Raw genomic sequence first — 27066 nt, forward strand, 5'->3', positions numbered from 1 at the left:
TGGTGTCATGCTTCATAAAATTGCCTTCTTTGAGACTCACCACAACCCACTGAGGAAGGTACTTTGGGTATTATTTATACCCATTTCACAGATGAGGAAACTGAGCTTGAAAGGTTAAGTGACAGCAAATAACAGAGCTGAGATTTGAACCCAAATCTCTTTTAACTCCAAATCCAGAGATCTTTCTTCATCTGGCTTCCTTCTTAGGTACAAGATTTGCTGACTATTACCTCCATTCCAAACCCCCAAGCTTGTCAAGACTCCCCCTTCAACTCTTACTCCATTTGCATTGGGAGTCATAGAAGGCAGAAGTTCTCCATCCCACCCTTCTTCCAGTATTTGTACTGTCCTTTTGTTGTGTCATTTTTCAGTTGTGTCCAACTCTGTGACTCCATTTGGGGTGTTCTTGGAAGAGATGCAGGAGTGGTTTGTCATTTTCTTATCCAGCTCATTTTACAGATGAGGAAACTGAGGCAAACATGCTTAAGTGACTAGGCCAAAGTCACACTGCTAGGAAGTATCTGAGACCAGAAGATGAATCTTTCTGATTCCAAGCTCAGAGCTCTATCGACAGTGCCACCTAACTGCCCTAGTATTTGCCTTAAAATTAATTTATATGTTTTCATATCATCTTCATTTTAAAATTTATTCCACCTGCATCTCCTACCAATAGGGCTATCTCATATAACAAAGGAAAAAGAGAGAAAAAATCAGTTCAGTAAACTAAACAATCCATCATCTGAGTCAAAGGGAATAAAATGTTCCACAGTCATAGTCCCCAACTTAAGAAGAAGCTAAAGATTCTTACTTTTTTTGTGAAGAGATGGGGGGAGGGAAGGAACTTAAAATCGTGTTATATTGGGTAATTGAGCATGATTTTCCAAAAGATGTCTCTGATGACAGGGAAGATGGCATAGTAGATTTCTTAGCACCCCTCCACCAAGGTCAGAATCCCATTGGAAATAGAAACAGCCCTTTCTAGCTAGAGAGTATTCAAGATTAACATATGAGGCTGGGACTCTTGGGGGGGGGGTCTACAGTGGGTTTTCATGGTTGGTGAATTAACTGACTATTTTCTCTCTTGTTTCTCCTTTCAGACTCAAACAGTTTTCCCTAGAATCCACTCTGTTCCACAGAAGCCCAGTGTAAGACTTAAATTGCTGACCATTCTATGGCCCCTTCTATCCATCTTCCAACCTTCACCTGTTGAAACAGATGGAGCTCTTTGAGTCATGTGTTGTGATGAAGTCCTCCTGACCAGGCCCCTGGGAATGCTAGACACAAGATCATAGCTCTAGAATTGGAAGGGTTCTCTAAGGTTCTCGAATCTAACCCTCTAAGTCAATAAACTTTTGTTAAGCACCTACTATGTGTAGGCACCTAAGTACTAGGGGTTTTACAGAAGAGGAAAGTGAGGTAAAGAAAGGCCGGACTCATCGATCTCTAAAGTCTCTTCCAGTTCTAAATCTATGGAGAGGTATCATAGGGAGAGCTGACTTCAGAGTCAAGAAATCTAGGGTTGAAATTCAACCTGAGACTCTTAGTAGCTGTATGACCTTAGGTTAGTCACTTAACCCCTCTCCACTTGTTTCCTCTTCTGTGAAATAAGGTCATTGGACTCTCTGACCCCTAAGATTCCTTCCAGCTCAAAATATATGATCTTATGTTGAAATGACTGGTCTAAGGTAATACAAGCAGTAAGTGTCAATGGTGGGATCTGAGGTCATTCCCTGTTCCGATACCCAGTATTTTTCCTCTTTACCAGGAAGGAAAATGATAAGTGCCTGAGAGGTTGGGGTGGGGATAAGGACCTTTTCTTCCTTTTCAAGGGTACAGGAGGAGGAGCAGCAGGACCATCTGCCTGTGTCCCACACTCCTTGTGCTCGGGCTGTAGAACTCCTAGGATTCCAGGGAATCCCTAGGATTCCTAGAATCATAGGAGTAGATCTGAAAGTAGCTTGAATGACCATCGAATCCTAGTCTCTGATTTTACAGATGAGGAGACTATGGCACAGAGAAGTGACTTACTTAAGGCCACATGAGTGGAAGGGATAACATTTGAAAGCAGATATTCCATCTATGGAGTGGGTGCCCTACACAGTCTCCTAGTTCTGATGTATTTTCTCCTGGCTCAGTGTAAGTAGGGAAAGTAGAGAGGCATGTTAAGGAGGTGGACAGTACTTGTGAGGAGAGGATAAGGGGTATTCAAGAAGCAGCCCAAAGAAATGGGAAAAAAAGGAAAATCTATCCACAACACAGCACCTGTCATGTAGCTCAGGCAATCGAGAAGTGCTGTGCAAAGAGACAGAGTTTGGAATAATTGCTGTTTTAAGTTTCAGAACTGAACTGGTATTCTCCAGCTTTTAGGAGGAGGAGGAAGAGGAGAAGGAGGAGGAGCAGGAGGAGAAGGAAGAGAGAGAGAGAGAGAGAGAGAGAGAGAGAGAGAGAGAGAGAGAGAGAGAGAGAGAGAGAGAGAGAGAGAGAAAGAGAGAGAGAGACAGAGAGAGAGAGAGAGGAGGGAGGCAGAGAGACAGAGAGAGAGACAGAGAGAGAGAGACAGAGACAGAGAGACAGAGAGAGACAGAGAGAGAGAGGGAGAGAGAGAGAAAGAGAGAGAGACAGAGACAGAGAGAGAGAGAGAGAGGGAGGGAGGGAGAGAGACAGAGAGACAGAGAGAGAGACAGAGACAGAGAGACAGAGAGAGACAGAGAGAGAGAGGGAGAGAGAGAAAGTGTTAGTGCATGTGGGTGTGAATGAGAAGCTGTGTATGTCTGCGTGTGCAACTGTGTATGTCTGTGAGTGATTGTGTGCATGCGTCTGTGACTATGTCCTATGTCTACTTGTGTGTGTGCATCTGTGACTGAGCATGTCAGTATGTCTGTACATGACCGTGTGCGTGTGTCTATGACTGTCTGTGTCACTAAGTCTACCTGTGACTCTGTATTGCTGACTCTGGGTGTTTCCATTCTTTCTTCTCTTTTCTAGGCACCTATTTTCCCACCCCCAGTGTTCACCAGTCAGTTGTATGTAAGTCGTTACCTTGTGATCATGGTGAAGGGCAGTGGGGAAGACGGTGTGAGCCTTAGACCCTGTCACCTAAGAGAAGGCCCTCTGTGGGGAAGGGGAGCTGAGAAAACTCAGAAAGCTGAGGTCAGCCCCACCCTTGGAAATGAGCAATAGTCTTCCCCCGGGGCCATGTTCTCCGTCCCCTGGGATGGTCCCCAAACCCTATCTTATTCCCTGCCTCAATTCTTCTTGTGGTACATGCAACCAGCTTCTGTTGATTTTTCTTTTTTATGGAGTTCACCTTTGTCATCCTTTTCTCTAAAATGAGAAACAACATGTGTGGTGTGGTGAATTACAGTGCTGGCCTTGGACTCAGGAAGACCTGGGTTCAAGTTTTTCCTCTGATACATACTGGTTGTGTGACCCTGGCAAAGTCACAACTCCTCTGGGCTCTTTAGTTACAGAAAAGATAGTCACCCGCATTGGTCAAGGGAGGGTCCTCACCTGGAAGTTCCCTATATCAATGAAATCATAGGTTTAGTCCCCATCTTTAGTCTTTCTCAAAGTCACCAAACTGTTTCGCAAACTTTCTGTCAATTGACCAAGTTACACATTTTCAGACTTACCCTTCCTGAAAAACAAATTGCTCAACACATTGTTTAACCCTTTGTCTCTCATTTCACTGCAGCCCTTACCTTTTCACACATCCATCTTTGGAGGACTCTATCCATCCAGGAACATCATTATATCTGGCACTGTTCTGCTTACTGCTGACAAGTGAGCTTTGCTCCTGAGTTCAGAGGGAAAGCAGTTCCCTTTATTTCATATTCCTCTCCTCTCTGGGCAGCAAGGGCATTTGCTCATAATGGGCTAGCCAATCAACAAGCATTTATTAAACACCTGCTGTGTGAAAGGCCCTGTGCTAAGCACTGGGGATACAGAGAAAGGCAAAAGATAGTCTCTGACTTCAAGGAGATCACAGTCTCAGGGTGGAGACAACATGCAAACAACTGTATACAGACAAGCGATATATAGGATAAATTCTAAATAATCAAGAGAAAGAAGGCTCTAATGTTAAGGGAGATGTGCAAACGTTTCCAATACAAGATGGGACTTTAGCTGGCACTTTAGGGAAGTCAAGAAAGTCAGGAGGTTCAGATGAGGAGGGAAGGCATTCCAGGAGGAGGACCTTCCCTCCTGGATACTGCTGTTACAAAAACCTGGTGAGAAGAGAGTAGCCAGGAGAGAAGGGTGACTGAGAGTGTCAAAGGCTGCAGAGACCTCAAGAAGGATCAAGTTGGGTAAAGATGGATAGATTTGGCATTGAAGGGATCATTAGGTTTTTACATGATTGCATAAGTATAACCTATAACTAATTGTTTACCACTTCAGGGACGGGGGAGCAATAGAATTTGGAATTAAAAACTTCAAAAATGCCAAATATCAAAACATTGTTTCAACATGTAATTGGGGAAAAGGGAAATGCTATGCATTTTTAAAAGAGATTATTTGTAACTTTGGAGAGAGAAATTTTGTTTGCAGGGGGACAGAGGACAATGACAGAATGGTTTTCCAGCTAGATGTCAGGGAAGAAAAAATGGTTCACCAATAGAAATGATTACATAAGCTTTAATTTGTCAATATGAAAAAGGTGTCTGGAAGAGAAAAGTACAAAGATAGATATGACCTTTTCTCAGGGAGTGGCTACTCTCATGAGGAGAAAGATTTGGGTTCACACAGTACTGATACAAAGAAAAGTGAAAAATGGTGCTTGCATACGTGTATATGTACAGATTTGAACTTCCAGTTATATAAACTGGGGTCATTGATTCCAGTATGGCAGAAATATGTATGATGAATTTGAATAATATAAGCATTTCATAGAATTCCTTATTCGAACTAATCAGGACCTAGCAGTAAGCACAAAGGACAGATGCAGGCAAAGTGAGAAGTAGTCAGAAGAGCTTGAGTAGGGCTATCATAGAAGACTTCCTGGAGGAGGAGGTACCTGACGAGGGTCTTGAAGGAAAAAGAGTATTTCAATAAACAGAGCTGTGGTGGAGGAGAGAAGGAAGAGGTCACGATACAAGCACCAGGAGCTGTCCATGGTGGTCAGGGTACAAAGATAAACATGAACTTGCACTCTGTCAAAGGAAATAACGTGTTCACATCTTATGTTCCTTCTCCTTCAGGTTCACAATCAACCTGAATTGGGAGAATGACATTACCTTCCATCTGAACCTGCGATTTCAGGAGAATGCCATGGTCTGGCGTTGAGGAACAGCCTGATTAACTACAAGTGGGGAACTGAGGAGCGGGCTCTGCACAGATTTATGCCCTTTGCCCAAGGCCAGTCCTTCATGATGAAACATGGGGAGGGAGAGAGGGTTTGGTGGGTGGGGAGTAGGTAAAGCTTGAACTCCAGAGGTTGCTTCAGAGCCCAGTGAACCGTGAAGGAATTTGATGATCCAAGACACTATCAAATTAATTTCCCAGTCAAACAACCTAAAACAAGCCCCGCTCTCAGCCAGTTTACTGTCTAGAAGGGAAGCCTTTCTACATCTGTTTAGGTCCATACAAAATACATGTGAAGGAGATGTGAGGTACCATCCTTTTACAATCTTGTTGTTCATTCATATGGAGCCATTTGTTGCTTTCCCTCAGTGTGTTCAGGGTTCTGAGAGTCATTCCTGAATTATGACTTTTTATCCCCAGTGCTTGATATGGTCCGTGGAACACAATAAGTGCTTAATAAATGCTTGTTGGTTGATTGCTCTCTTGTCTTCCAGGTGCAGATCAAGTGTGAAGTTCACTGTCTCCAGGTGTCCGTAAATGGGCATCACCAGTTGGACTACAGTCACCACATGAATAACCTATGCTCTGTCAACCAGCTGGAGGGGTCAGGAGACATCCAGTTGACCCATGTACAGGTCTGTTGAAGGGCCTCCCACCCAGGTGTCCCAGCTGGAGGTGTCTGGGGACATTCAGCTGATAATGAGTGACTTTTCACCCAGATGTCACAGCCTGAATCTTTTTCTCTCCTTCCCATCCTCACACCTCCCTAGCTGATGGGATTCTAAGCATCAAGTTTTCCCTCTACCCTAATCAGGGAGGGGTTGGAGTAAGTTGTTCTCTCTGAGGGAAGGTAGGGAAAGGACCTATCTTTGTTACTCCCTGGGTTTCTCATACACAGTCAGTAGAATGAGCACCTTCCTGAGGCAGGGTTGTTGACTTCTCAACATTGACAGAATTGAGTTCACCTTCCAACCTGCTTGCTGTTGCCTCTGGTATGACATTATTATATATTGAAGCAGACCAGGGGTTTCAGAGATCACCTCACCTCCCAGTCTAGAATAGAGCCCTTGCATCAATATCTTTTCCAATTTGAGCCCCCCCACCCCATTCCTCTTTTCACCTGTAGCCCCTTCTCTCCCATTATCTGTTCCTTTCCTATGGCCCCATCAATGTGCCCTTTGCTGTTCCTGGTGCCTAGAAGACCCTGGACCTCCTCAGTGTCTTGTTACTTGCCCAGAGCTTTCCCTATTCCTTGTGAAGACATCTTCCTCCAAATAGTCCTCTCTGATAAGCAGGATCCAGTTGCATCCTCTCTCCTGGGGACTCATACCACCCCAACCTGATCTGTGAGACAAGAGTATTCAAAGCATGTGAAACAGGGCCTGCTTATTTTCTCTACACTCCAGCACTTGCTATTACAATTCTACATCCTGAGGGTAGGGGCCATGCCTTACCTATACTTTGTGTCTCTCCACTGCCCAGCAGGTCCTCCATAAAAGTCTCTTATGTAGTATTCAGCTGAGAATACTTGTGGTTTATTCAACTTGTGTTTGGGAGCCAGGGATTGGTGAGATTCTTAACTTGGTGTATGAAATAGGGATGGGTTAGATAGGGGAAGAATTGTGGCTATATTTGTTTAGTACTGTAGGTATAATGCCTAATATCTATGATTTCCGTTCAGAACAGTGCTGGGAGGTAGGTCCTATTGTCCTCTCCCCGTTTTACAGATGGACAAAAAGCCTCCACAAAGTAAAATGACTTGCTGTAACGCACATCGCTACTATAAGTTTGAGGGAGCATTTCAACCCTGGACTTCCTGACTTTGGGTCTAACTCTCTAATTCACACCTGTGCTGGAAAAGACCAGAGACTTTTACACTGGTCTCCCAATGCCAGAGTGGAGGCAGAGTGATGAAATGACAACTTCTTGGATGGACTGGAATCTGGAAAGACCTTGGGAAAAAGTAGTTACCTGAAGAAAGTAAACTAAGACCTGGGCCTTTTCCCTAGGCTCCTCAAGATAATGACCCTCCCAATCTTTATGACTTAGGTAGAAACAACTGAGATTAGAATAGTGAGTTCAAATCAGAATCTACTTCCCTTGGCTGTTGTGCCCCAGGTGACCTCTCCTCACCTCTTCTCCTGCTCAGTTCTGTAAGCATACCCCTCAGCTGAATTTGTCTTAATGTGTCCGGAAGCATTTTTGTGAAACCAGCCTGAGGTGTACAAATATGATTTATGGCTCTTTTTGCCAACTCAACTTTGCTGAGATTCAGGGTGAGGATTATCACATTGCTGGGCAAGGGTTTCTTAGAAGTGAGGGTCCAGAGCTCAGCTATCACTTCTGTACATCACCCAGTAGGGAAAAGGGAACAGAGTTTTCAGAACTAAGAGTGAAACTGGAAAGTTAGGGGATGGATAGAGCAATGAACTTGGAGTTGACAAGAGCTGAGTTCAAATGATACCTCTGAAACTTATTACCTGTGCAACCCATGGCAAACAATTAATCAGTCTGCTTCACTTTCCTCATCTGTAACATGGGGATGATAATAGCAAATATTTCCCAGGGTTGTGATGAGGATCAAATAAGATCATATTTGAAAAGGATTTTCCCAACTCTTGTGTGACACTGATGCCACCACTTAAAATTAAAAAAAAAAAAAGACACTTTGAAACAAAAAGAAGCCTCTTGCTTTCTCATGAAAAAATGCGCTCCCCCTCCCCGTCGTCGCACTAATAGTACCAACCAGGGAGTACAAGGTAATTACAGAAAGTGAGGTCTATTTTAACCTGAGTTCCCCCTCTCTTTCCCCTTTGCCTTATCCCATTGACTGGGCTTCAGAGGTTACAATTCATTCGAGGAAGTCATCCCTAACAACAAAAAACACAGAAGCTTGGGGGAAGTTTTGCAAAGATAAGAAGTTTAGGATGGAGGAGTAGGACATATCCTATTCTTTCTGGTATGTGCTTAAAAAAAAGGTCGGGAAGAAGTGGGGGTCAAACACGGCACAGGATGTGTTACAAAGGATGTGTTTCTCTACAAGGTCAGCTAGATGCAGGTGCAGTTTTTCAGGAGAGTGTGTTTCAACACTGCAAGAAACAATTAACTCTTTGAGGAGACTTCATTTCTGAGAGACCATGTCTCACATTCTAAAGCTCTATACAAATCTTAGCTATTACAAGAATATCATTATTATTGAATATCACATCGGTAGACAGTCTCTGTTGTTCTCTTCTTTTCTTCTTTACTCCTCACTCAGCAGCTCAACCCTAGATACAGGTTTTTACAAATCATACCCTGGGTTCGAGATACATCGTGCTTACAATCAGCACATACTCAAAAAAAATTACAGTGCAAGCCCTTATCAAGGTGTTTCTTTTACCAGCCAAGTAGCTGGTAGTATACTACCTTTAAGTAGTATACAGTCTTACAAAAATTAACCACGTACTGAGTTTAAGACGCCATTCTGGGCATGTTGGGTGAAAAGGCAAAACCAAAACATTCTCAGCTTTCAGGAAACTTCTACTGGGGAAGAGAACATGATCACAGTCAAGTAAATGTAAAAGAACTCAGAAAGGCATAAAGTTCTAGGAAATAGGAGGGCTACTTATAGAAAATGGTATCTGAAGTGAGCTTGTAAGGAAGATAAGTATTTTAAGAGACAGAACTGAGAACACATTCCAGGCACACAGTCCACATTCCTATGGGCAATGACATAGAGACGGGCCAGTCTAGAAAGGATTGATATGAAATATGGTTGGAACGCTATTTTAAAACCAGATTGTACAGGATTGTGTATAATACGGTAAGGCATTTATATTTCATCCTAGAAGTGATAAGGAATCACTATTGATTTTTGAGCACAATAATGCCAGACTGAGAGCTATGCCTTCGGAAAATTATTTTGGGAGCTGTGTGGAGGATGGGTTGGAAAGGGGAGAGGTTGGATGTAGGAGATTGATAGATTAAGAGAGCATGCAAATGCGGGTAAGTGTTTGGACTAGGGGACCCATCAGAGCAATATCCCGAACCAACAAGGCTTGTAGAGCAGGTTTTTGGAAATGGTTACCCCATGGGCAGTCTGTGTGGGGGCTCAATAGCCTGTTTGGTGTGTGACACAGAATCCATTTCCCTTAGCCTGCCATTTGACTCATTAGATGATCAATTTTCACTCTATTTTCTAGTGCAATCCACATCTTATAGTTTGATATTTCCTCTTAAATGAGTAGAAATTCCTCATTAGGGAATTCAGTTTCAGTTTCCAACCTGATTTATTATGTAAGCTGGATAGATATTTTTCCCATATGCTTTACTTCAGTCTCTAAATTTTAACTCCTTAGTCTTAAAGGCTTATATAAATATAAATGTTATTGTCTATACCACTAATTCACAATGTAATATAAAATATAAATTTCATGATTGCAACAATTTCTTACAGTGAGAAGGATCAAAGTCAGGAGGGTATCTCAAACTGTTGTTCTCAACTGCTGACTTCTAGTTATGGGAGCACAGTCCCACCATTCATCTCTCATAGGATGACAGAGTTCCTCTATTATTCTCTTCCAGGATTTTCTTCACAGGGGGAGTTAAATTCAGTATTTCAGAAGAGAAGCTCTCTTTGACCCTTCTCTCAAAGAGTCTTTCTCCAACAACATTAACAGTCTATAGTTTGTTAACTATAATAGTTACAATCTCTAAGCATAATAGTTTAACTCTTTCTGCCAAGATTCTGTTGTTATTTAGTTGCATCTGACTTTTCATCATGCCATTAGGGATTTCCTTGGCAGGGATATTGAAGTGGTTTGCTTCTCCAGCTCATTTTATACATGAGGAAACAGGGCTAAGTGACCTGTCCCAGTTCACCCCACCAGTAAGTGTCTAAGGCTAGACTGGAACTCAGGAAAATATCCCTTCCTGACTCCAGGTGTGGCACTTTATCCACTGCACCTTCCAGCTTCTGTTCCAATTTAAATGTAAAGGAACATTATCGATATCAACTTGATGAAGAAGAATCATAAGGAGGAGACTACACGGTGGAGTAGAAAGTTTCACGTATGCTTTGCTCTTACCCCACAGCCCATAAAATACGTGCAGAGAAGAACTCTGAACAAATTCTAGAGCAGCAGAAGCCACAGAGCAACGGAGTGGAGGACATTTCTGTTCTACAGAGGCCTCAAAACCAGTGGGAAAGGTCTGCCACTCACCAGACTCAGTACAGAGCCCAGCCCTGCCGTGGCACTGAGAGGAGCAGATCCAAGCAGGCTCCAAGGATGGAACCTCGAGTGGCAGCACAGGTCCCCCAACCCACAGGCACCAAATGTCAGGGAGAGGGCCTTTTTTGCTGGCCGAGAAGGGAGCGTGGTGTCCCCATGGCTCAAGCCTACTCAGGAGGCTTCAGTGGAAGCAGCAGAGGACAGGGAATCCCAAAGCAGGCAGGAGACCACATCCATTCTTGAAAGGTATCCTCGTAAATCCCCTGAGGGAACTGAACCCTGTGTGGTAGCCCTGTCCCTACCTGAGCAGCTGAACTTAATCTCACACTGAACAGCAGCTCTGCCCCAGGCAAAAACTTAGTGCATTTGAATCTCTGCCCCCAAGTGCTGGCTGCATGGAACTGGAGGCTAGGTGCTTGTGGAGAGGAAACTCAGAAGTGAAGTAACTGGCTGGGAAAATAACCCAAAAAGGAAAAAAAAATAAGACCATAGATGGTTACTTTCTTGGGGAACAGCTGTCTCCTTCCATCCTTTCTGATAAGGAAGAACAAGACATACTGCCAGAGGAAGTCAAGGCTTCTGCCTCCAAAGGGAACTTAAAATGGGCTCAGGCAATAGAAGATCTTAAAAGATAGATTAGCAGCTTACTAAAGGAGAACCAAAAAAAATGCTGAGGAAAATAACAGATTTAAAAAGAGGCTAATTCCTTTGAAAAAAGAGGTCCAAAAAGCCAACAATTAGAAGGAGGTTTTAAAAAGCAGAATTAGCCAAATGGGGGAGAAGGTTCAAACCCTCACGGAACAAAATAATTCTTTGACAGAGAGAATTAAATTCAGGGAAATGAACGACTATAAGTTAAACCAAGAAGCTAGTAAACAAAACGAAAAATGCGAAAGAAGAGAAGATAATGTGAAACAACTCATCGGAAAAACAACTGACCTTGAAAATACATTCAGGAGAAATAATTTAAAATTTTTTGGACTATCTGAAAACCATGATCAGAAAAAGAGCCTAGCCATTATCTTCCATGAAATTATCAGGGAAATCTGCCCTGATGCTATAAAATCAGAGGGCAAAATGGATATTGAAAGAATTCATGTATCACCTCCTGAAAGAAACCTGAACAGAGAAACGCCTAGAAATATTGTGGCCACATCTCAGAGTTCCCAGATCAAGGAAAACGTACAGCAAGCAACTAGAAAGAAATGATTTGAGTACTGTGGAAATACAATCAGGATAACACAGGATCTGGCAGCTTCAACATTAAGGGATTGAGGGCCTTGGAGTGAGATATTTCAGAAGTCAAAGGAATTGGGATTGAAGCCAAGAATCATCTACCCAGAAAATTTGAATATAACACTTGAAGGGGTAAATGGTCATTAAGTGATATAGTGGAATTTCAAGATTTCATGTTGAGGAAAAGACAAGATCTGTATTTAAAAATTTGACTTCCCAAAACAATAATCAAGAGAAGCATGAAAAGGTAAACAGAAAAGAAAAGTCATAAAAGACACTCTAAAGCTGAACTGTTTACATTACTTCATGGGAAGAAAATATTTTTAACTCTTGAAACATTTCTAAGTATTTGGGTAGTTGGAGAGATTATACATACACATACATACACATATACATAGATAGATTGAGAGTACAGGGTGTGTTATATCAGAAGAGATGACATCCACACACAGAAAAAATAAAATAAAATAAAAATTAAGGGCTGAAGGAGGAAAATTCCGGGAAGAGAAAGGGAATAATGGAATAGGGCAGGTTATAACTCATAAAAGAGGTAAGAAAAATCTTATTCAGTGGAGGACATAAGGGAGAAGGGGAGAGGAAGAAAAATAAAGCTACTTTCCCCACATGTGGCTGAAGGAGGGAATAACATGCTCACTAAATTTGATATGAAAATTTATAGACACCACAGGAAAGTAGGAGAGGAGGTGACAAGTGGAGCGAGGGGAATGGTAGAAGGGAGGGCAAATGGGAGTAGGGAGTCACTTGAAATAAACACTTTCAAGAAGGGACAAGGTCCATTATGGAGGGGGAAACAACGGGGGATAGTGGAGGTCACAGGGCAATATAATAAGTATTACACAACATGATTACTATGGAAGTCTTTTGCAAAACAACACATATTTAGTCTGTATTGAATTGCTTGCCTTCTCAGTAAGGCAGGGGGTGGGGAGGGAGAGATGTTGGAATTCAAAGTATTAGAAACGAATGTTGAGAATTTTTATTGCATATAATCGGGAAAGAAGAACTACAGGGATAGGGGTATGGAAATGTATCTTGCCCTGCAAGAAAAGAGAGAAGATGGGGATGGGAGAGGGGTGGGGTGTGATGGAGGGGAGGGTACATTGAGGGAAGGAGTAATCAGAAAGCAAGGTATTATTAGGAAGTGGGGGGAGGGGATTGATGGGGAGAAAAATTAGACATGTTACAAAGTGAGGTAAAAGCAATTAAAGCAGTATTAAAACAGCAGACTGAATTAATTACTGAAAATAAATCAATGACATTTTTAGTTTGGAGAAAAGAATTTCAGACTAACTTTCCTAGAGGAAGGTAACCTTGGGTATAATTTGGCATTGATGGAAAAGTCAAGGTTTTAATGGTAAATTTCATTTTATGATTGCCATTTAATCAGGAACTAGAACATGCATAGAAAGGCATGTAAGCCACTTAAGACTTTACTCAAAAGATGTTCCTTAGCCAAAGTGAAACTATAATCATATCTGAAGCCTGGTTATTGGAACTTGCCATTTTTAGATGCTATGGGACTATTAAATGATTGTTCTTCTGAGTCTAACTCCAGGTATGGGTAGCAAGAAAGGTGATCTGAGCCTCCAATCCATGATGTCAATAAGCTGACGATATACTGGTATGAACTTCATAGGTGATCTCAGGGGAAGGGTGGGAGAGTGGCTGTTCAGCATGGGCTGAGGTGGGATTCTCCAGACTCAATTTCCCCACTGACGCCTAGCAGACATTAAGCTTCACTGAATGGAAGTGGATAATCTAATCCTGCCTGGAACTGACATGAAGTTGGGGAGATATTGTATCCCTACAATGTCCTTACTACTGGTGGCAATTTCCTATAATCAAAAGTTTTGTAAGCTCAGTACCAGATCTATTCAATTATAGATTGTTGGTAGGGGAACATTTGAGGTTGTCTAAAATTAAGCTATTAGGCATAGGACTTTAGACCAACAGCATAAGTTACGGTCCTTTAATTCTTAGTAATACTGTGGAGGTAATTAGGTCTAGAGTTTATGAAGTTAGCAACATAAATATTATTTGTGTCTCAGTTGGTTAAAGTTTTAAAAATTTTTTTTCTTTTGTGGTCCATATTGTAAATGTTTTAAAAAGATGTATCACGTGACTAGAAGTTTAAATTGCTTTATCAGTTATGAACTCTGTTTAAAATAAATAATAATAATAAAAGAACTATAAGCCAGATAGGAATGTCATAATAAGAAAGTCACTGAGCTGAAGAAAGGGAGTCTTAGTCCATGAGTCATGTCCCACCTCTACGTTTTACCTCCATTACCTTAGACATCTGATTCACTCTCAGTACAGAAATATGTAAGTCATTCCTAGGTGTAAGCAAATGCATGTGTGTGTGTGTGTGTCAAGAAACTTGATCAAAGTCACACAGGCAATAAGGGGCAGAGCTGCCATAGGAGTGAACCCAGATCCTCTGACTCCATGTCCATCCTTCCATCCATTGCACTACGATGTCTGTATTCAGTGATAAGGGTGCTGGACTCATGATCCAAAAGATCTGAGTTCAAGTTCCACCACTGACACACACAGACTGGGTGACCCAGGGAAAGTCCCTCCACTCGCACAACTATCCAAAACCTATCTCCTAAGAACCAGAACCTAAGTCATAAGTGAGTGGATGGAAAGTGTTCCCATGTGTGGGAAAACAGGAAGTAAGTTTTATATCCACACCTTGATGGGGGGTGTGTGACCTAGTACAGTGAGGCTAAGGTCAGAAAACTGCTGTGCATGCTCAATAAGGTGTTGGAGAGAAAGCCTATCAGAGCAGAACATGAATTCACATGGTAGGGGATGGTAACTCGAGAAATCCAAAGTGCATAATGCTTTAAGGGTCCTGCCTCATCCTGGTCTGGTCGTAGTCCTTCCAATGGCCATGCTAGAAGCTACCTGGTCCTTCAGGGGAAGGAAAGTAGGCCTTCCTGCCTCTGAAATCCATTTTTAACACATTTTTATTGATACCTTTCTTCTGTGTCAAGTTTGTCTTTAACACACGGATTCTCCCCATATCAGTATTCCCAAATCAAATGCATGGGATGAACAGCACAAGGCATAGGATCCTCTTTTCTGAGCTGGAAGCAACTCCCCTCATGTCCTTCTGGAAAACGAGGCCCAGAGCAGTGACTTGTTCAGGGTCACCTGGCTAGTATGAGTTGGAGTCATTACTGAACCTCAGATCTTCCTTAATCCACTTCCAACGTCCTTTGCTCCACATCATCTCTCTACTTTGGTCCTCCCTCATCACTCCCCTCTCTGTGAACTTGACATATGGGAAGAACCCTGACATGAGCACAGTTGAGGTTAGACATGCTCAGACCCTGTGGGTGGGGTGAGACAGATCTTGTCACTTGTTTTATAACATGGAAATCGAAGATTTGAAGAGGTACGACGTGCCCAAAGGTGTCTAAGTAAAAATGGTAGAATAAGAATTGGAACTGACTTGTGGCAAACATTCTTCCTCTCCCCTTAAGAGCAACCCTATCTGGATTCCAGGAATAATTGTAATATCCTTCCTTCAAGTAGTTGACTTTTCTCCATCTCAGCTAAAATCCTACCTTCTACAGGAAACACTTCCAATCCCTCTTAATTCTAGGGCCTCTCCTCTCTTAATTATTTCCCACTTATCCAGTATATAGATTGTCTGTAAATAACGATATATTGTTTCCCACATCAGATTGTAAGCTCCTTGAGGCAGCAACTATCTTTTGCCTTTTGTATCCTCTGTGTTTAGCACAATGCCTGGTATGGGGTAGGTTCAAATCATTCAAAGGAGAAAACTGCAGACCCAAGAATCTAGAAGAGAATCTCCTCCTGCTTGACATTTCTTTGGGTAAAGCTGGGGGAAAATGATAAAATGCAGGACAGCCCTTTTGTCTTCTTCGCTTTGCTCTAGGTTTCCCTTGCTGTTGACTGAGGGGGCTGGAGTTGGAATTGTCTTTTGCCTTGGTGGTCTAGAACTAATCTATATCTCTCTTCCTCTCTGTAGACTTTGCCGTTTGTTCAACCAATTCAAGGAGGACTCCAGGATGGACACGAGATCACTGTCAATGGGACAGTCATTTCTTCCTCTTATGAACAGTACTGTTTGCATTTGCCTTCTATTTGGCTTGCTTTAAAATATTATCTTTTAAAATTAGTCTTCATTTTCTCTTCCTCCTACTTCTTCTCCCTGACCCCCATCCACTGGAAAAATCATAATTAAAACAAAACTCTTGCTTAAAAATATACAGAGACAAGGAACACAAATTAACCATATTCAGAAATATTTGTCTTACTCTCTGCAGATCTGGATACTGGTTAGCAGCTGGAAGCATAGTCAGTCAGGTAGGCTTGGGCTTAAGAAAAACTCCAAGATTATCCCTGACAGTTGCACCAATGGTGGTAAAAACAGGACCTGTCTTTCAAGGCTTTTTGATGACTCAAGGAACATTTGATGGGGAAGAGAATCCTGATATCCTGGTATGGAGGACAGGTTCAGAAAGACTCTCTGGTGCAGGGGTATCTCTGCTGATCCTTGAAAGGAGAAATTGAAAATTCTGAAAAGCAGATTAAGAATCATCCATTCTAGGCACAGAGACTAGTCTGCGAGTGAATGCCCAGAACAGGATGGAAATGAAAAGAAATAGCATTTTCTCTAGTCAAACTTCAACTGACTCTTGCCCCATGCAAACGACATTCCCTTCCATTTCAACCCTCGGTTTCTAGATGGTGGCTACGTGGAGTGCAACACAAAGCAGAATGGTACTTGGTGGAAAGAGGGGAGGATAAGGCCCATACCTTTCCAGAGAGGGGCACTTTTTGAAATTTGTTTTCAGGTCCACAGTACAGGCTTCAAAGTAAGTAAAGAACTCGTTCAAATTTGTTTTCCTTAGAGAAATAATAGGGTGATATAGTGAAGAAAGATGGTGGGGCTACAAGTCAGAGTATCTGGGCCTTTCTCCACCAAAACAAAATGAATTTTGGAAGTACAAAATGGGAAAGGCATGATTAGGTGGCAGTTTGTCGGAGAAAGATCTGGGGTTCATAGTAGTCTGAAAGTTTAACTTGAAAGCTCCACAATGTGACATGGAAGCCAAGAAATTGGATATAATCTTGGACTATATTTAAAAGAGGTAAAGCTTTTTAAGAAAAAGGAAATGATGGTTCCTCAGAACTCTCTGCTCTGTTCAGCTCACAACTGTAGTATTATGTATACCAGGGCGTGGCCAATGCACATGCTGCAGGCTCTTGGAGCCACAGGTAAGAGCCAGGTGGAACAGGTGGACAGCAAAGATGGAAAACAGCCCTGCAAAAGGCTTGGCAGCCATAACACCAAAGGTACTGGTCCTCCTTGAACACACCCTACACCCAGGCCATACCCAGGTAAACCACTTTGACAGACGGTCCAAACGAGGTTGAGGGTAACCAAAGGGGCTCAAATCCATTGGTGAGTTAGGGGGTGTCTACCCCAAGCATGTGAAGACTTCCCCGGGTAGAATGGGGTTGTTCCAATTTGTTCCAACGGCCATGAAGTCAGCAGGAGCAGGCAATGTGGAGCACTTATAGCTTGGCTAGACACAAAAGATGCCAAAGTCATCCACTGCATCCTGAGCTATCACCAGTTGTCTTGATTCTGTCCTGTCACTAGACTATGATTGCTCTGGAGGAGAGAGTGAGACTGACGATTTTGGGCAACTCTGCCTGAATTAAATTGAATTTGTTGTTGTTTTATGTCCTTCACCCTGGAAGACGCCCATGACATTCAGATGATGACAGGACTTGCAGCTGACTTTGATTTCAGTGAAGGACAGCTGTGCAAGGTCATCAGCCTCCCTTTCTCCTCCTGAGCCACCTGGGTCCAGTGTCCTGATTTTCTTCAGGATGATTGGAGATGGCCCAGGATGCAAGGTGAGACCCTGGCCCTTTCAGGCTAATATCACATTCTCACTTTGAGTGAGATACACCCATTCAATGAATAGTCTGCTTTAAGTTACCCAAGGGATGGCCCCTGTAACCAAAAAAAATCAAATTGTGAGGGGAAGACCATCAGGGTTCCTCGGTAAAGGAGAAACAATTATTTAGTAATAGAGTGGCAGAATGGTAAAGTAATTGCTATTTTGATGGCACACATTTTACCAATTTATGTACAAAGCAAAGGACATCATCCATACCAACTTACTGTTATAAATTCAAGTCCTGTGGTGACAGGCAAGTGATGAAGCACCAGTTGCAGATACACTGGGATCCAAAGTCAAAATTGTGCTCACAGGCATTTCTCACTGAAAGCAGCAGTGGGATTTGGCAACTCCCTGGGTGTCTGAGGAGCCTTTTAAGGATTGCACTGCTGACCTCCTGGTGTGGGGAAGGGGGGGGTATAAAAAGTGCTCTAAAAATTGTCTGCTTCCTCATCCCTGGCCCGACTACTGTGGCAGATGAGGAATCCCAATATGCAGTCGAAACAGAAAAAAAAATGTACAGAAAGGTACAAAAACATCTGCAAAGATGATTCTACAATATGCACACAATGATGGACAACACATAATCCAGTACACTGGACAGACCAGCTGTTCTTGTTGCAAGAGAACTCAACAGGTATTGTACCCTAATAGAAGCCCTGAGTGAAACAAGATTGGCATATGAAGGAGAGTTTACAAAAGGAAAAGCTGGATGCAGTTTTCTGGAGTGGTTGCAGTGAAGGGGAGCACTGTGAAGCTGGCATGGGTTTTGCAATCAAAGCTAATCTAGTGAGCAAGCTGGTATGCTTGTCAAAAGGAGGCTCATGACAATGAAATTGCCACTTGCGAGAAAATGTAATGCCATCATTATCAGTGCCATGATGAACCCTGAACGTCTAAGAAGAATTTTATGAAGACCAAGAGATTTTTACCATCCATGTGCCAAAAGAGGACAAGCTTATGATTCTGGGTGACTTTAGTAGGTTCAAAATACTAGATTTGGTAGGAAGTCCTAGTGAGGAATGGAGTTGAAAACTGCAGCTGCAATAGTCATTAACTGCTGAAGACTTGCGCATCACATGACCTCCTCACCAACACTGTTTTCCATTTACCTAAATGCAAGAAAACTTCATGGATGCACCCTTGCAGAAAACATTGGCATCTAATAGATTATGTGATTGGAAAAAGAAGAGACAGACAAGATGTGAGAGTGATGAAGACAATGTGTGGTACAGAGTGCTGGACTGATGATAGACTTATCCTTTCAGAGCCAAATATTCACATTTACCAAAAGTGCCGCTGCCAAGGCAAAATGACTCCCAGAAGAATGAGTGTCAACATATTAGAGCTCTTCTCTGAGCTGTGAACAGTTTGTTGCTAACTTGGAGGGAAAGGTGAGCCAACACACAATTGTCAACAGTGCAGCAGGAAAGGAATGGACAGCTTTCAGGAATTTGGTACAGCACTGCATTTGCTCATCTGGCTCAGAACGCTCACAAACACCAAGACTTGTTTGATGAAAATGATGGAGAAATTCAGAAGCTGCTAAATGAAAAACAAGAACTCCACAAGATTTACCACGAGGATAGTTCATTCATCTGTAAGAAGGTAGCACATAATTCCATCAAAAGTAAAGTACAAGCAAAGTTTAGAGAGATGTAAGATTCCTGGCTCAGTAAAAAGGCAGATGAAGTTCAGTTTTCTGCTTATAGTAACAGTCGAAAGTGCTTTTATGATTCCCTGAAGGCCATTTATGGACCAAAAACCTAAAGTGAATCACAACCACTCAGTGCTGATGGAGCCACATGATTAGTGATAAGGACATGATCCTAGAGAGATGGGCTGAACACTTCCATAGTATTCCCAACAGACCATCATTAATCATTACTGAAGACACTGACCATTTACCTCAAGTTGAAGTCAATCCCTCCTTAGCTGAACTTCCAACTGAAGAAGTGTTTTTGACGGCCATGAGGCTCCTTTCATGTGGCAAAACACCTGGTGCTGAGTCTATTACAGCTGAGATTTACAAGGTAGAGGGACCATTACTCATACAAAAGCTGACTGAAATTTTCCAGGTTTTATGGCAAGGGTTGGTTATCTCCCAGGAGTTGAGGATTCCTCCATTGTCCATCTCTATAACCTCCGCCTGCCTCCCCCTCCTCTAAATCTCTTAGCTGAGAACATTACTTCATATTTTACAAAAAGAATTTGAAGTCATTCACCATAATCTTCCTCTTTTCCCTTCTTCCTCATCTCCTTCCACTAAGATGCTTTCTGTGTTAAGCACTCCACAGATATTATCTCTTTTGCTTTTCACAATAACCCTGCCTTAGAGGTGCTATTATCATTCCCATTTTACAGCTGAGGAAAGTGAAGAAGACAGAAGTTATGGGACCTGCTCAGGATCATACACCTAGTAATTATCTGAGGCCATATTTGAGCACAGGTCTTTCTGACTCAAGGGCTAGTGCTCTACCTCCACTGTCACCTATTTCTCTCAGAGGAAAGAAGAAAAGTGGTAATTATCAAGTGCTTACTATGTGCCAGGACTGTGCTACACACTTTTAAATTATTTCATTTGATCCTCACTGAAAACTTGGGAGGTAGATGTTGCTCTTATTCCCATTTTACAGATGAGGAAACTGAGGCAAAAGTCAAGTGACTTATGCAGAGTCTGAGGCTAACTTTCCTTCACTTGGTTTCCCCTCTGTCACCTGCTATACATAAAAGGAGCACAATCTCACTTTAAAATGAGCCCAAAGCAAAGAGAATTAGTAAGAGGAGTCTACTGTAAATTTTAAGGAAAATATATGAATAAATGAAAAAATCAAATATTATTGTGGTGTAAGTGTGTAGTGGAATATTGTTGGGATTGAATACAATGGAATTTTATGATATGGATGTTGAATGCAGAGAAGCATGAGAAGACTTATAAGAATGGACGCAGAAAGAGGCAAGCAGAATCAGGAAAACAATATATAGAAAGATTGCAATATGTAAATAGGAAGATTAAGAACCAAATAATCCATTCTGAATGCTGGGAAATGAAAATGACCAAGCTTTGCCGAAGTGAAGAGCTTTGAAGAGGTATTTTCTCTTCCTTTACTCTGTTTCTTTGCAGAGATGGGAGACTATGGGTGTGCAACACTGTGTATAGTCTTAGATTTTTATTAATATATTTAACTTTTAACATTCATTTTCACAAAATTTTGTGTTCCAAATTTTCTCCCCATTTGTCCCCTCCCCCCACCCCAAAACACCGAGCATTCTAATTTCCCCTATCTCTAATTTGCCCTCTCTTCTGTCATCCCTCCCTTCCCTTGTCCCCATCTTCTCTTTTGTCCTGTGGGGCCAGATAACTTTCTATACCCCTTTGCCTGTATTTCTTATTTCCTAGTAGCGAGAACAGTACTCTACAGTTGATCCTAAAACTCTGAGTTCCAGTTTCTCTTCATCCCGCCCTCCCCACCCATTCCTTTTGAAAGGCAAGCAATTCAACATAGGCCATATCTGTGTAGTTTTGGAAATGACTTCCATAATAGTCATGTTGCGTAAGACTAACTATATTTCCCTCCATCTTATCCTGCCCTCCATTGCTTCTATTCTCTCTTTTGATCCTGTCTTAGATTTTTTAAAAATACAAACAAGTAGGATTTTTATCCCTTCTGTTTTACTTTTTATTATAAGGGACTGCTTTCTAAAAAGGAGATAGTAAGATAGGTTGGCAAATGAATGTGATGTAAGAACAAAAGATATCAATTACGTATAACACATATGGGTGTGATTATGTATACATATGTATTAAGAAATAAGGAAAGAGTTAAGAAAATAAAAAGGGATATTATTTATTAAACATTTATTACATGCCAAACTTTTACACAAACACAAAAACAAGATATTCCCTGACCACAAGAAGCATACATTTTAAGAAAGGGAGAAAAACTATATGAAAGTATAAATAATGCAGAAAAGTCATATATAAATATTATATAAATATAAATTTTATGTTCATATATTTATACATTATAGACATTTTTGTATTTAATATCATCTACTACTATACATGATACATAATATAATTTTATCAGATTATTATATAATAAATGCTACATTTTAGATGTAGTATAATATTCAAAATTTATATTTATATAACTATAATTTAGACTTACATGCATATATATACGCATACATAGATACATTTTACATACACACACACTGAAGGGTGCATATATATAAATGGTGATGGCTAGGGACGGAATTCTTTTGGAAAATAAAACAGGAATGGTAAAATGAGTCATCGGACACACATTTACTTTTCCAGTGGTAGCACTGACTTGATTATGGTTCCAGAGCTTCAAGGGAGATGGAAATGGGGGTGGTAGAGAGATGAAAATGTAAGCATCAGTAGCAGAGTGAAGTCAAGAAGATGGCAAGAACATAAAGTATCTGCTATATAAATGGAGACAATCTTTGGCTTACTCACCATTTGCATTCATCCTTGTCATGGATGCTATCTAATGGCACGGATGACGGAGGCTCAATCATACTTCTCCTTCCAGGAACAGGCCTACAATTCTGAGCTGTTCCTAGGTCCTGGAGGAATGGTGAGTGTGGTATTGAGTGGAGGCAGATCCAAACTCAAGGACTCATCACTGTGCCTCCCAACATGCCACTGGATTTCTTGCTAATGCAGCTTCCTTCTCTTGGCAGGTGACTGTGAATGGGAACCATTTTGTCCAGTATCAGCACCAGGTCCCTTTGAAATCTGTGGACACCATTGTAATCAATGGCATAGAGTCCCTATCCTGAGTCACCTTCCAGGTCAGGACAAGACTTCTCCATCATCTCTTTTCCTTATCCAAGCTGAGAGATCATTGGTAAAACCCCTTTCCACCAGTGGTCATTGCCCTATGTCTTTCAGTGCTGAGTTTGGGGCTATAATCAGGCCAGAGAGAGTTCCCTATCAATTTCTATTATTCTAGTACCATCGAATGGCTCCATGGCAAACAACTGATGCCTGTGAACAGGGGAATAGAGATGCTCCACTCTGGAAAGGATTGATATGAAATAAGGTTGGAAAGTTATCTTAAAGTCAGACTGTACAGGGTTATAAACTATAAGGTAAGGAATTTCCATTTAATCCTAGAAGTCATAAGGAATCACTACGGGTTCTTGAGCATGATAATGCTAGACTGAGACCTATGTCTTAGGGAAATTATTTTGGTAGATCTGTGGAGAATGGGCTGGAAAGGGGAGAGGCTGAATGTAAGAAGACTGGTGGATTAGAAGAGTCTGAATGAGGGGTAAGTGGAGACTATGAGACCTGTCAGAGTCATATAAAGATAGAACCATCAAGGCTTGCAGAGCAGGATTTTTGAAATGATTACCCCATGGACAGTCTGTGTGGGGGCTCAGTAGCCTGTGTGGTGTGTGACACAGAACTCATTCCCCTAAGCCTGCCATTTGACTCATGACATTATTAATTTTCATTCTACTTTCTAATGCAATCTTGAGTCTTATAGCCTGATATTTCCTCTTAAATGAATAGAAATTCCTCATTGGTGAATTAAATTTGAACTTCCTCTCTGATTTATTGTGTAAACTGGATTAATATTTTTCCCATAAACTTTCCATCAGTCTTTGAATTTTAAACTCCCTTTTTTTTTACAAACTGTTCTTTGAAAATTTTATTGTAGTTATTTATTTTTAGATTTCAACTTTCATTTCCACAAAATTTTGAGCTCCAATTTTTCTCCCCATCTCTCCCCTCCTCCCACCCCATAGTACTTTGCATTCTGATTACACCTGTCCCTCAGTGTACCCTCCCTTCTATCACACCTCACACTTCCCTTATCCTTGTCTTCTCTCTTTTCTTGTAGGGCAACATAAATTTCTATACACCATTACCTGTGTTTCTTATTTCCCAGTTATATTCTATAATATTTCTCAACATTCATTTCTACTACTTTGAATTCCAACTTCTCTCCCTTCTTCCCTCCCTACCCATCGCCAATGAGAAGGAAAGCAATTCAATACAGGTTATACATGTGTGGTTTTGCAAAAGACTTCCATAATATTCATGTTGGGTAATACTAACTATGCTGCCCTCTATTCTAACCTGTCCTCCTCCCTTTTCTTTATCCTCTCATTTGACCTCGTCCTTTCCCAAAAGTGTTAACTTCTAGTTACTGCCTTCTCTGATTTCTCCTCCTTTCTATCACCAATCCCACCCCACTTGTCCCCTCCTGCCCTATTTTCCTGTAGTGTAAGATAGATTTTCATACCAAATTGAGTGAGCATATGATTCCCTCCTTAAGTCATATGTCAAGAGAGTAAGCTTCACTTCTCCCTTCTCAACTTCTCCCTTCTCTCCTGCATTGAACAAGAATTTTCATATCTCTTTTATGAGTTATACCCTGCCCCATTCCATTTCTCCCTTTCTCTTCCCAGTATTTTTCTTCCTCACCCATTAATTTTTATTTTCTTTATTTTCTTTAAGGGATATCATCTCTTCTGATTCAATTCAACCTGTGGTGTTTGTGTGTGTGTGTGTGTCTGTGTCTGTGTCTGTGTCTGTGTGTGTGAGTATGTGTGCATAATCCCTCCACCTACCCAAATACTGAGAAAACTCTCAAGAGTTAAAATATTATCTTTCCATGTAGGAATATAAACAGCTTAGCTTTAGAAAGTCCTTTATGATTTCTCTTTCCTGTTTACCTTTTTATGCCTCTCTTGATTCTTCTGTTTGAAAGTCAAATTTTCTTTTCAGCTCTGGTCTTTTCATCATGAATGCTTGAAATTTCCCTGTATCATTGAATGACCATTTATTCCTTTGAAGTATTATACTCAGTTTTGCTGGGTAGGTGATTCTTGGTTTTAATCCCAGTTCCTTTGACTTCTGAAATATCTTATTCCAAGCCCTTCAATCCTTTAACGTACAAGCTACCAGATGCTCTGTCATTCTCACTGAATTTTCACAATACTCCACTTGGTTTTTTCTAACTGCTTGCAATATTTTCATCTTGACCTGGGATCTCTGAAATTTGGCCACAACATTCTTAGGAGTTTCTATTTTGGGGTCTCTTTCAGGAATTGATCTACGGATTCTTTCCATATTTATTTTGCCCTCTGGTTCTACTATATCAGGGTAGTTTTCCTTGATAATTTCATGGAAGATAATGCCTGAGCTATTTTTTTGATCATGTCTTTCAGGTAGTCCCATAATTTTTCAAATGTCTGTCCTGGATCTATTTTCCAGGACAAAAGTTTTTCCAATGAGATGTTTCACATTATCTTCTACGTTTTCAAACTTTTGGTTTTATTTTCTAACTTCCTGGTTTATGTGATAGTCATTGACTTCTCGGAACTTGATTCTCTCTTTTGAAGAACTATTTTATTCAGTCAAATTTTGAACCTTTTTTCCCACTTGACTAATTCTGCTTTTTAAAGCCTCCTACTCCTTGTTGGATTTTGGGACGTCTTTTTTCCAATTGAGTTAGCCTAGCATTTTTTTTGACTCTCCTTTAACAGTGTGCTGACATGCTTTTCAAGCTCTTCTATGGCCTGAACTCATTTCATATTCATTTTGGAGGTGGTAGAGGCTGAGGTCTTAACTCCCTCTGACAGTATGCCTTGTTGTTCCTCATCAGAAAGGATGGAAGGACACATCTATTCACCAAGAAAGTAACCTTCTATGGTCTTATTTTATTGCCCTTTTTTGGGCATATTCCCAGCCAGTTACTTGCCTTCTGAATCCTTTGTCATGGGAGGGTTCCAGTGCTCCTCCTCTCTCTGGTATCATGCTCAAGGCTGAGACTGAGAACAGCTGCTCAACTCCCCCAGGGCTTTGGGTGGGGCCAGGGCCACCACTCAGGACCAAGGTTCAATTCAGCTGCTTAGTTCCACCAGAGGCTTTAAGCTGAGCTGCCTGGACAATGCACCCAGGTTGTTTCTGCAGCCACTGTAGCCACCGGCCTCCTGCTGTTGCTGCTGCCAACTTGGACCATTGCTGGGGGAACCCCATTCCCCTCTCGCCCAGCTGGGAAGGCCCTCCCACACTGGCCTTTGGAGCTTTCTTTGTCTCTTGTGGGTTGAGGGATCTGGGACCCTCCCTGCTGGTAATTCTGCTCTGAAGATCTGTTCCTCCCAGTGCCATATGGCCAGGTTATGGCTCAGAGTCCTGTGAGATACACCTTTCCTGTTGCCCTTCCAGGTTACATTTGACTGACAGCCTCTTTCCCTCTGTTGTTCTATGGCTTCTGCTGCGCTAGAATTTCTTGAAAGCCATTTTTGAAGGTATTTTGTGGGCTGTAGGGGAAACACTACAGTATATGGGTCTTTCTATTCCACCATCTTGATTCTGACCACCAAACTCCCTTGTCTTAAAGGCTTAAATAAACTTCAAAGTTATTGTCTACACAACTTATTAACAATGCAACATTAAAATATATATTTAATCATTTCAACAACATATAAAAGTGAGAAGAATTATCGCCAGGAGATTATTTCTAACGGTCCACTCTAACTGCTGGACCATTCAGGTCTCATAGGATGGCAAAGTTTCTCAAAAATTCTCTCCAAGAATCTTCTTCTCACGATGAATTAAATTCAGTATTTCAGAAGACAAGCTCTCTTAGATCCTTCTCTCAAATAGTCTTTCTCCAACCCTGTTAACAGTCTAGAGTCTGTTCACTAGAGTAGTTAACAGTTTCTAGGAATAATAGTTATACTGTCTCTGCCATGATTCTGTTGTTATTTAGTTATGTCTGACTCTTCATGAGCCCACTGGGCGTTATCTTGGCTGGGATATTGGAGTGGTTTGCCATTTTCTTCTTTAGCTCATTGTATAGATAATAAAACTGAGACAAACAGGGCTAAGTGACTTGCCTCAGGTCACCCCACTACTAAGTGTCTGAGGCTGGATTTGAGCTGAGAAAGATGTCCCTTCCTTGACTCCAGATCTGGCACTTTATCCACTGCATCACCTAGATTCTATTCTGACTCAAAAGTATAGGAACATTATCCATGTCAACTTGATCAGGAAGAATAGTGAGTCAGATAGGTCTGTTACAGTAAGGAAGTCACTAGCTGAATATAGGGGCCTTAGTCAATGAGTCATGGTCCACCTCTAGGGTTTAGCTGTGTGACCTTAGACAAGTCATTTTACAGAAGAAGACCCTGATGCTTAGGGAGGAGAAGAAATTTGCCAAAGGTCACTTAACCTATTGTCAATGTTGGGATCTGAACCTAGGTCCTCTATCTCATATCATATTCTCTGTTTTCTTCAACAGGCACCATCTTTTCCATGTGTGCCAACCCCAGAACCAACCCCTAGA

At 41.5% G+C, this 27066-nt stretch overlaps 1 long non-coding RNA gene and 1 pseudogene across 1 annotated transcript in view; both read right to left on the minus strand.

Annotated features, from left to right (window-relative positions):
• Nucleotides 1-3808, minus strand: part of LOC140524886 (uncharacterized) — a 35048-nt gene extending 31240 nt beyond the window's left edge. Inside the window, exon 1 of the long non-coding RNA XR_011973872.1 lies at nt 3702-3808. This is a non-coding gene — a long non-coding RNA (uncharacterized lncRNA). The remainder of the gene's footprint in view (nt 1-3701) is intronic.
• LOC140522608 (nitric oxide synthase, inducible-like) overlaps nt 1-27066 on the minus strand; it is a 143189-nt pseudogene that overhangs the window by 105103 nt on the left and 11020 nt on the right.

This window comes from Notamacropus eugenii, chromosome 2, assembly GCF_028372415.1.
Source record: "Notamacropus eugenii isolate mMacEug1 chromosome 2, mMacEug1.pri_v2, whole genome shotgun sequence".
Classification (NCBI taxonomy): Eukaryota; Metazoa; Chordata; class Mammalia; order Diprotodontia; family Macropodidae; genus Notamacropus; species Notamacropus eugenii.